Genomic DNA, 10721 nt, shown 5'->3' on the forward strand with positions numbered 1-10721 from the left:
TCCATGTCAATGGACCCATAGTTCCTTAACTAATTCATAAATTAATGCACTTTTTAAAAAACCACTTTGACCCACATTTTCCTCCATCTAGTGACCTATCTCTCAGATCACCTTTCCAGCAAAATTCTTCAAGAGTTGTTCATATGAACTTTCTCTTCTCCAGTTCTCTCTCAAACCACTGAAACTGCTCTGAACATGATCACCAGTGACCTCTGAGCTGTCAGATGCAATGGTCAACCCTGTCCTTGACCTCCCAGTTATACTTGATAGTCAATCACCCTCTCCTCCAAGAAACACTTCACTTCCAGAATATCAGTCTCACTACTTTTTTTCAGTCTCCTCAGCATCTTCCTAATTCCTTCAACCCCTAGAAGCTGGAGACCCCCAAGTTTCAGTCCTTGGAATGCTTTTGTTCTCTAGGCGATCTTACCCAGTCCTTCCTGTTCAAATACAGTCTAAGTATCAACAGCCCCACATTCATATCTACAAGTCTGACCACTCCCTGAATGCCGACTGACTCACCTTCTGCCCACTCTACATCTCCATTTGGATATCGAATAGGCATTTCAAACCTTACTTGTCCCAAACTGAACTTCTGATTCTCCCTACCCCCCAAATCTGCTTCACTCATAATCATCTTAACTCAGCGGATGCAACTCCATTCTCCTGATTGTTCTAGCCAAATACCTTAGTGTCATCCTCGACTCTTCCATTTCTCCTACATGTCTTAGGAAATCCCATTGGCTCTACCATAAACATGTTTCCTGATTCTAAGCACCCCTCTGCATCTCACAGCTGTTGCCCCAGTTGAAGCCATGACTATTTTTTATTTTAAATTTATTTATTTAATTTATTTATTTTTGGCTATGTTGGGTTTTCGTTGCTGCGCACGGGCTTTCTCTAGTTGCGGCAAGCGGGGGCCACTCTTCATTGCAGTGCGCAGCCTCCTTATTCTGGTTGCTTCTCTTGTTGTGGAGCACGGGCTCTAGGTGCACGGGCTTCAGTAGTTGTGGCACGCAGGCTCAGTAGTTGTGGCGCACAGGCTTAGTTGCTCCACGGCATGTGAGAACTTCCTGGACCAGGGCTCGAACCCGTGTCCCCTGCACTGGCAGGCAGACTCTTAACCACTGCGCCACCAGGGAAGTCCCTGGAGGGAGTGAATCTTGAGGAGCAGGTAAGAATTAACCAGGCAGGTGAGAATGGAAGAGGATTCTGAGCAGAGGAAGTGGCAACTGGACACCACTCAAGGCCTGAGAGAACTCGGCAGATTCAGTAACTTACAAGTAGTTCTAAATGACTCTGAAGGACCCTCGCCATGAATATTCATGTCCTTTCAAGGATCTCTTGCAAAGCGGCACCCCTTCATCCCAGGGTCATCAAGCCATTGCTCCACTTGTTCTAGGGAGAGTCCTGAAGCCTGAGTTGGCTAATTGCTCCCTGGCTTAACACGTCCCACCTGAGGACCAGAAGCTGGGGGTGACGGGACAGGTAGGAGGCGAAGGTAGAAGAGGAGAGAGGAGCTCTCAGATTAATCCTGGGAGTTCATTACCCTGGAAAGGTGGGTCCAGGAAAGCCACGTCTGGCAGGTAACGGGCCTTGCCCGTGTGACTCGGCAGCCTCAGCATGGCAGCCACACTGAGTCGGCTGAAGGAAGCAGAGGTCCACAAGGCCCGATGAGCGAGGCTGTAAAGAGCTCACTGAAATGCACCGCAAAACCATTCACGGTCCCGGCAAGATGCTTCAAAACCAGGCCCAGAACTAATACAAAAAGAGAGCGTCTTGATCCCAGTTCACAGTGCATGCGGGCAAGCCACGCAGCACCTGCCAGGAGGCCTTAGTTCCGTGCAAACTGGGAAGCTAAGTCCCACTGAATGTGCAGCCCACTGGTAGAGGTCCACTGGCTCCCAAAGGCTCTGGGATTTAGATCCTCAGCCTCCACGACGAGGCAGCTTCATGCTTCTTTTGCTTCTCCCACTGAAGCATCCCGAAGTGCTTTCCCAGGGAGGGTTCTTTGTCCCATTAGGTGGATGAGGTTCAGAGAAGCCAAACTGCAGGTCAGTTTCCGAGGAACTGAGACCCAGACCTCCCAGGCTAGCATGGCTATTGGATGGCGCACTCCCAGAGACTCAGAGGACAGCAGAGGCCATGGTGCCAGCCTTCCTGTGTGGGAACTGAGGCAGACAAAGGAGACAGGCAGGCAGGTGTGGGGTGCTGCAGATCCATCAGCAGAGCAGGAGGAACAATCCAGAGCGCATGTCCCCCACAGGGGGTGTCCGTTGTAAATGAACGACATCAGTAGTGAGGTTAGTAGCTGTAGCATCATAAAATGCTGGTGCTGGAAGGGGCCCTGGGAGACGTCAATCCGATTCCTTTGTTTGCTGGTGAGGAGATAGATTCAGAAAGACTAACTCGCTGCCCAAGGTCACACAGCTGACTCAGGCCAGAGCGAGGACGGGGGCCTGTGGATCTTAAGCACTGACCTCGTGCTCTTTCCAATGCCAGACACTCTTACAATGAGCACCTGTTCTCTGATGGCAGCTTGAAACAAGGTCAGCCAGCTTCTCCCCTCTGCTTTCCTGCCATCGGAACAGAAATGGTGTGGAGAAACCAAGAGTGTGAGGGGTGGTGTGCCCTGCTCGGACCTGTAACCTAAGACTCAAACCCCCCTGAAACTTCCACTCATTTGGTCTTGGAGGCAAAATTAGCACAGTCATGGAAAAAAAGGCTGGGAAATCTCAGAGAGGTTCTTGGACAGCCAGCTTCTGGGAGCTGGTGAACCTGCTCTCACCAATGTGGTCAGGCCCACTCCGGGGCAGGGCTCTAAGGGAGACGTGTCTGGAAGTGTTCTCAGGCTTCCTGCCTGGGCCTTCCACGATCATGGCTCTGGGCAGAGGTGGCAGCTGCCAGCGGGAGGCTCTCCCATCACTCCCCCACCAGGTGTTCTTCCCCGCAACCACAGCAGCTTGGCAGGGAGAGCCACCATGGGGTGCTGGGCGGGCAAAGAGGTGCAGCTCTCTCTCCTGTGCCATCCAGGTGTCAACAGGTGGGTTATGGATCTGCCCCTCCCTTAACAAATAAACAGGACTTTTACAGGCTGAGTAATCCCACACAGGATAAGCCAGACTGTCAGTCATCCAGCTTTCCCAGATAAGATCTAACCTCCCTAGTCCCGGATCACAGAGCCAGGCCCAATTCCTGTAAGGAGCAGTGTTTCTAGAAGGCTGGCCATCCTGGGGGCAGCGGCGAGGCGGCACATCCCCCCCATGGAGTCACAGGGAGCCAGGTAATCCTGGGAGCCGCCACTCGTCCTTTAGACCCCCGCCCCCCGCCCACGGTGGCAAACGTCCCCTGCAGTTCCCCCAGTCTGCGTGCTCGTGGCTCTGCGCAGGTGCTGCCCATCCTCCCATTCAGCCCCCGCGAGAGCAGACAGTGAAACGCGGACAAGACGGCTGAAGGAAGGAAAACGCCCCCTTGCTGAGAACGGCCTCGGCCCCAGACCTCTCCACCCTCTCCTGACAGACTTCTAACCTCAGGAAAACAGGCCAGGAGGCAGCTCTTGGGCCATCTTCCTCTTTCTTCTGATTCCCATCCAGTGCCTGGCCTCTAAGTGAGAGGGTCAGTCTGGCCGGGTCCTGGGGTCAGATTGTCCTGGGGTCACTTGCTTAGATGTCACTTACCTTTCTGAACCTAAGTTTCCTCATCTGCAAAATGGGGACAGGAACACCTCCCCTCCCCACCTCACCTAATTATGAGAATTTAGTGAGTTTGAGTAAAGGAAAGCTTGAACATGCCGGGGAGGACTCCACTCCCACACCAGATCCATCCTCACCTTGTTCCTGTGGGCAGTCACTTCCAGACACTGCTGAGTGACAAGTGGGCTCCCATCCAATGGAGGGTAAACGAGGTGGGCCCTGGGGTTCCCATTTGCCCTCCCTCCTTCCTACACATATTCTACGAGCGTAGTACCAGGCACTGTTCAAAGGCGCAATAGACAAAATCCCTAACGTCAAGGGGGCGGGCAGCAGAACTAACGTCCCCGATGCCAACGGCCTGATTCAGGAGAGATGCACTTTGGGACAACACACCGTCTCAGCCTTCCACAAGCCCATGACTGATAAATACCAGTAATGATGGGAGAGCTTTCTGGATCTTTCAGGCCCAAACACCAGCTGAGAAGCTGGAGAAACCAGCAATGCAACTCGTTCCCAGTGGTCGCCCACCTCCCACCTTCTGACTGCACGCAAGCCTGGTTTTCAGCGCGGGGTCACGCTGGGGCGAGCCGTCAATCTGGGCGCTGGAGCTGCTCACCTCTTAGTCACAACCTCCAGGTTTGTTAACTCCCAAGCGATGAATTGGCACTTTTCACCGAGCGGAGGGGTGACTACTGGACCCTTGAAAGCCTCATTAAGCTCCGTGACTTAATGACTCTCCTGTTTAATGGCAGCAAAAGCCGTTTAAGTGGCCACAGCTGCCAGGAACGCGGGGGGGAAAAGAGTGCAACTTTGCGAGCAGGTCGGGAGCAGCGGCAGTAATCCCCCCTCCCCCGCCGCTCCCCCGCCCTGATCTAGGCCTGTTTTGACAGCTCCCGAGCCGCCCCGCGGGAGAGCAGGGAGGCTGCTCCTTTCCCTTTCCGCGGTGCTCTCCGCCAGCCCATCTTTTGCCGCAGGGGGAAGGAAGAACAATCAAGCATTGTCTTCTGCAGGCCCGGTGCGCCAGGGCCTCCTGGAATAATTGTTATTTGCCTCGGAGCGGAACTGGCTGGGAGACAGCTCCCAGAGTAGGGTCAGGGCTGCAGAGGAGGGGACGGAGAGCGGTGATGCTTGGGTTTGGTTTTACTGTGAGTTTAATCTTTTTCTCCCTTAGTTCTGCGCATTTCCCCCGCCTCCCCACCCAGAACAGGCCATTAAGCAGGAAGCCAGTGCTGTACAGGGCTCTGCTAAGAAGAAACAAAAGGGATTTTCTGCGGCGTGTGCCCCTGGTCACTCCCTGCCCACCTCCGGGTGAGCAAAGGGTGTGCATTCTGGGGACTCTCGAAGGCTGCAAAGAACATCACGGAGTGGCCCATCTGCCATGGCAACCCCTGGGCACCCAGATGTGGTTTACTGCTCTGTCCCTAAACTCAGCAAGTACTGCCAGGGCAGCAGCCCCTCTGTGGGTCTGGGGAGACTGGGGCCCCAGATTATCAGAAGCGGTCAGCATTTGTTGAATTCCTACTGTGTACCGCTCACCAGGTGCAGCTCCCTTCTCCTTCGTGTCTTTTGCCCCCCGAAAGCCTCGCATCTCTCCAGAATAACAACTCAAGACCAACCATTTAATATGAGACAGACATTTGAGGGGCCACTCCAGAAAGGCCAAGCCCCCGGCCGTCTCAGGAGAAGGAGGGGGTAGGAAACACAGGGCCGTGCTGCCTGTGACAGCCACCGAGCCCCGGGGCAGCGAAGGGACACTGCTGCGCAGTCAGAAGTCCCCCTTTCCTAACCACGAGCCTTTCCTTCATCCTTCAAATCCACTCTGGGAACGAGCTACCTACCCAACAGCCATGACAACAGCTACCGACGATTTAAGTACGTACTGTATATCGGGCACTGTGCTAAGTGCATTAAGTATACCATCTCATTTAACAGAATGATACCTGTTCAGTCCAATTCCATAGGCTGGAAATGAAGCTTGGAGAGGGTTCGGAACTGGTCCAAGCTTACACTGTTACTAAGAAGGCTTCAAACCCACCTCTATCTGCCCCCGAAGTCCTAACCTCTCAGAGGCCCTTCCCAGATCTGCCCCCAAAGTCCTAACCTCTCAGAGGCCCTTCCCAGAGTGGGGATGGATTTGGAAGACTCTCCCACGCCCCTGTGCCACTTCCCCCTCTCAGCCAGGACACACCTTTGCCAAGGAGGGTACACTCTAGGACCGTGGTTCTTTGGGCCATCCTGCCACCTTCACGCGCTGGGGATCCTTTGCTCCCAGAGAGCAGAGCCCCTGTCTGTGTACTTTACTCAATTATTTTTGTATACAAAATAGTTCAGTGCCATGTACAATTAGAGATTTAATACACGCTTTTTAAGGGTGATAAGGATCTCACCAGCTCAGCCAGTGAAATAAACATTGCCCCCCCTTCCTCAAGCAGAAACAAAGAGCCAGAGAAGGCTGAGCCACCCCGGGCACCCAGCACGGTGCTGGAAACACAGGCATGTGAGTCCACAGGCCTGGCTCACACGCTAGCCAGCTGACCTTGGGAAGCCAAGGTTCTTCAAATGTGGGGGAAGGTCACAACGCAAACACAATAACCTTACAGGTAACTGTGAAGATTCGGCGAGAACGTGCCCACAAAGCTCCTAGCAGTCTTACCTGGCAGAGCAGGTGTTCAATGTTGCTTTCCTTACTCAGTGCATCTTCTTTCTTTCAACGGAGCTCTCATTATGAAAGAATCTTGATTCACCTCTGCCTTGGGGACATTCCCACCACCAACCACTGCTGGCACTCTCAGTGCCTCAGTTTCTGCATCTGTAAAACAGCAAGGGACAGATGACTTAATATACGTTAAGTCCTTAGAATGGTGCCTAGTACACAGTAGTTATTAAATAATTACAGGTATTTTATAAATGTTGTTACTGTTATTCTCTCTCAAAGTTTTGTGAGGAATACCTGAGATGACGTATGTGAAAACACGTTATAACCTGCAACGATGAGCACCCGTACACACTGAGAGGGTGAGAGGGGGAAAGACCTGGCCTCAGACATGTATTCGATCAGTTTCAAAACCCTCAACATGAAACACCAAACCACTCCTCCAAAAAAGCAGCCATTCACCTTCTGGTTTTTGTTTGTTTGTTCTATTTCAATTTAGACCAGATCTTCCATGTTATGTGTCTAACTGTTTGCATTTCATTTAGGTATCCTCCATCACCGCATACCATGGGCAACGTTCAAGAAGCAGCGCCAGGTCTAAGCAGTCCTTGGATGTCTTAGTGTGTATTCTCTATACAGTTAAGCTCTGTCTCTCCCTCTCAGGTAATCCAGGCAGGCAAGCCACCCAGTGAGGGGGAGTTGCTGCTGGAGGATTAATGGCTGAAAGCCCACTAATACCACCCCTCAAGGGCTCATAGCAAAAGCTCCTGGGCCCACCTTTGGCCAGGTTTAGAGTGTGTCTGGTCAATTAGCCAAACAACAGTCACTGAGTGCGACTTTGTGCCCAGCACCGTGATAGAAACCACGGGGTACGTAAAGGAAGTGCCTATGCCACGGGCCCTGCCCTTATGAAGATCACCTGACTGATGGAATAAGACGGAAGAAAATGAAACAATGAGAGAATCATAAAAGGCAGTGACATAATGAAGGGTTAGACTTTATGGCCCAGAATATGAACACTGGGCCGTGGAGTAAAGGGAGATGGGTGAAGGCTAGTGAGGGAGGGGAAAGACTCGTGCAGGAAGAGGTCTGTCAGCTGGGCCCTGATGGATGTGTAGGAGTCGCATTGGTGTAAGGGAGAGCGGCATTCCAAGTTGGGAAAACTGTGTGAGAAATCTAGGAGGTAGAAGGGCTGTTTATAGGACAGAGATGAACCAGGCATGTCTGGAGCAGGAGTGCCGCCTAACTGCCAAACCTATCACTGCTTTGCAAGAAACAGGAACATGAATTCCTACTGGTAATAAAACTAGTTGAAGGTGTTCCAGTTTGTCCTACTTTGCCCCCCACATTAGCTACAAGTGAACTTTAGCAAGTCACTTAACCCCTGGGAGAGTCGCTCTCCTCCCCTGTAAAATAGGGATGGTAATACACGTCTATCAGTAAGTGTGATAAGTAAAACGTGGTGACTCCCAGGGGCAAGTGCTAACAGACAGGTAATGAGGGCAGTTCTCCCCCCAGCTCTCAGGCGGTGTCTCCCCGCTCACGCAAGGACGCAGAACCCGGCTCTGTGTCAGTTTCCTGCTGTTGACCTTGATCCACAAGGGGTGCAGGAGAAGCCTGCCTCAGGCCCAACCCCAGAAAGTACGCTCGCCCCTGACTGCGTGGGGACAGAACAGATACCCTCCAACTTCACAGCGCCCTTCAGAGCCGGGGCTTTCTGAACCGAGCCAGGGGGTCCCGGCCAGGGAAGGGAATCCTTCTCCTACCTTGCCACTCTCTTCTCTCTCCTCCTCGAGAGCACAGGGAAGTGGGAATGGCCTAAGGACAACTTCTCAGAAGTGCTGACTGGCCCGAGGAAACAAAGGTGGTGGGGTCAGGAGTCGCCCGGCGGCATCGGAGCGCAGCTCAGAGAGGCGCCCGAGGAAGAAACGAGTGTGTTTGTGCGCAGGGCCGCGGGGGCTGCTCGGGTGGGAAACAAACCACCGACTGAGACGCGCTGGAAGAAAGCAGTAGCTGACGGACCAGTCCCGCATCTCCTGACAGTGCCCTCGGCCAGCTTTCAGGGCCCTGAGTCCAAGTTTCCGCCACAGACTCAGGGCCGAGGCTGTTCCCCAAACGCTCGACAGCTGTTTCCCCACCGTGCCTCGCGCAGATTCGCGGCTCAGCGCACCTGCCCTCTCCTCCCATCCGGCCGCCCAGACGGAATCGCTGAGAAGGGAGCGTGGCCGCGGTGTCCGGGGACGCTGCCCGTCTGCCCGCAGCGCGGAGCCCGGCTGTGCGGCCGGAGGGGACCGCCGGGACTCGGGCTCCCAGGGCTCCGCGCCGGCCTCCTTCCTCCCGCGCCGGAGAGCGCGCGGCGGCGGCGACGCCCGCACTGCTTAGGACCCTCCGGGGCGGCCGCGGGACGCGCAGCTCCTGCGCACGCGCGCGTCCACTGCCCGCAACTCCGCGCTGCGCCCTCGGCGTGGGAGGGGGCGGCACGACAGGCCGTGTGCGTCCGCGTTTCTGTGCGTGTCTGCGCGAACGCGCACGTGTGGGCCCGTGTGTGTCGGTGCATGTGCGTGGCCGTGCGTGCACGTGAGCACGAGCGAGGGTTGCGAGGCACGGACACGCGCGTGTGTGCGTGTGCGCGTGTGCGCGCGCGTACGTGTGAAGAGGAACCGAAAGGGAACACCCTACTAGGGAATTCTAAGCAGCCCAAGACGGCTTGAAGCCACTGGAGAGAAACCCCTAGAACGTAGGCTCCTTGAGGGGGGATTTGCGTTTGTTCACTACTGTATCCCTAGTGCCCATTACGGTACCCCGTAGTTAGGAGGCGCTTAATAAATAGTTGTTGAGTTAATGGCTGGATCCTGGGGGTGGAGGGAGGGCCTTCTGGAACTGCAGAGAGTGAGAACAAAGCCGCATTTCACCTGCTTGGCTATTTTTTCTAGTACCAGCCCTGGCTCTCCCTCCAGCCCAGACCTTCTCCACATCCAGGGGGTGCCAGGTTTACTTCCCTGCTCCCACTCTGCCACCTTCTCCCCTTGACCTCTCCGTTTCCCAGTCTCTGGCCTGTTAGCCCACCGCTGTCAGAGAGGGGGCAGACAGGAAAGCAAAGGAGCTGAGCTCTGCCGGTAGAACACTGCCCCGGGGGCCTACCCCTTCTGGAAGCAAATGGTCAGCTCCTCCACTGGGGTATTAGCCTCTGAGCTTCACTTTCCCCACTTTAAAATAGCAGCCTTTACATTGTCTCACAGCGTTGCTGAGAAGAGTCAAGGAGATAGATAGTGGAAGAAAAAATTCTAGAACACCTGGTGGGGCCTCCAGAAATGTTAGTTTCCTTCCTGAGGAGTAGGCAACATTCTGGAAGTGCCCCGTGTGTGGCTCGGGATTGGTTATGGTTTGGTAATCAGTGCCAGAACACCCCTCCTTTTTGCACAAGATGCCTCGAGGGGAATTTAATGGTAGCTGAAAACTAAGGCAAGCCTCATTTCTAAAACATTTAGAAGTTAATATGCTATGAGTCATGTAATGTGCTGGGGCTTCCTCAGGCTCAGGAGGAAGCTTTCCCAAGTAATTAAAGAATCACCTTGGGGCCAACCTGAAGTGCCCCAGCTCAGGCCTCTCCACTTGTGGACCTTCCTCTGCCCACACCGGCTGCCTCCACAGCTACTGGGGGAAATTAGCAACTTCTTCCTTAAGCCGTAGGAGACACTGTGTGAAAACTTAATCCTACAATAACATTTTTCATCACTAAAGGATCAGATTTCACCCTTCTCAACCTGATTTAAGGACCCACCAGAAAAAACAACCTTCATGGGGTAATTAGGAAATTATCCTCTTACAAATTGGTAGATGTCTCCTTTCTTTTCCTTGGGATGAGATGGGAAGGGTATTATTTTTCTTTTTCCATGGTGAAGCTGCTGCGATTAACCACACCACCCGGCTAATTGTTCACTTGTGGGTAAACTGATAGCCTGCCGTTCCAGAGTGTGCCTGCCAACGCACTCCAGAATAACATGTTACAGCCTCCGAGTGGCTCTTCCTGATGAAAGGGAAACTTCAGTCATATTTAGTTAAAGGAGCTCTTGAAACCTGGCCTGTCAATACCGTGGAGGTGGAGAATTACACCAAGGTTAAGCAAAGGTTTTCTAGAACTGGCTAGATGTTCATTTGTTTAAAGAGCTTGGGTGCGTTCAGTCTGAGCCTGATCAGTACTGCCTGTTTCTAGGCTTGTGGAGAACAGTGCAAATATTCCAGAGAACCTCAGAGGTCCCTAAGGGACCCAGAAAGGATTTTTATTTGACAGCAAGGAGAAATTCCTAGCTGAAGGTTTCTAAATGCTGATCTGTTTTAATTAGGAAATCTCCTAAGATGTTATTGGAAATGAGACC

The 10721-nt window shown here is 53.3% G+C and overlaps 1 protein-coding gene across 2 annotated transcripts in view; it reads right to left on the reverse strand.

Moving 5' to 3' along the window:
• The window catches only part of ARHGAP32 (Rho GTPase activating protein 32), a 481492-nt gene extending 472783 nt beyond the window's left edge, over window positions 1-8709 (reverse strand). Inside the window, exons 1-2 of one of the 2 annotated variants that reach the window (XM_060304292.1) lie at window positions 8516-8709; window positions 6346-6501 (exon numbers count right to left, since the gene is read on the reverse strand). The gene's annotated coding sequence lies outside the window, so the exon portion shown is untranslated. Of the gene's footprint in view, window positions 1-6345; window positions 6502-8111 lie in introns of both variants that reach the window. The other variant, XM_060304291.1, reaches the window with a different exon arrangement.
• Between the last annotated feature and the right edge of the window lie 2012 nt (window positions 8710-10721).

This window comes from Globicephala melas, chromosome 8, assembly GCF_963455315.2.
Source record: "Globicephala melas chromosome 8, mGloMel1.2, whole genome shotgun sequence".
Lineage (NCBI taxonomy): Eukaryota > Metazoa > Chordata > Mammalia > Artiodactyla > Delphinidae > Globicephala > Globicephala melas.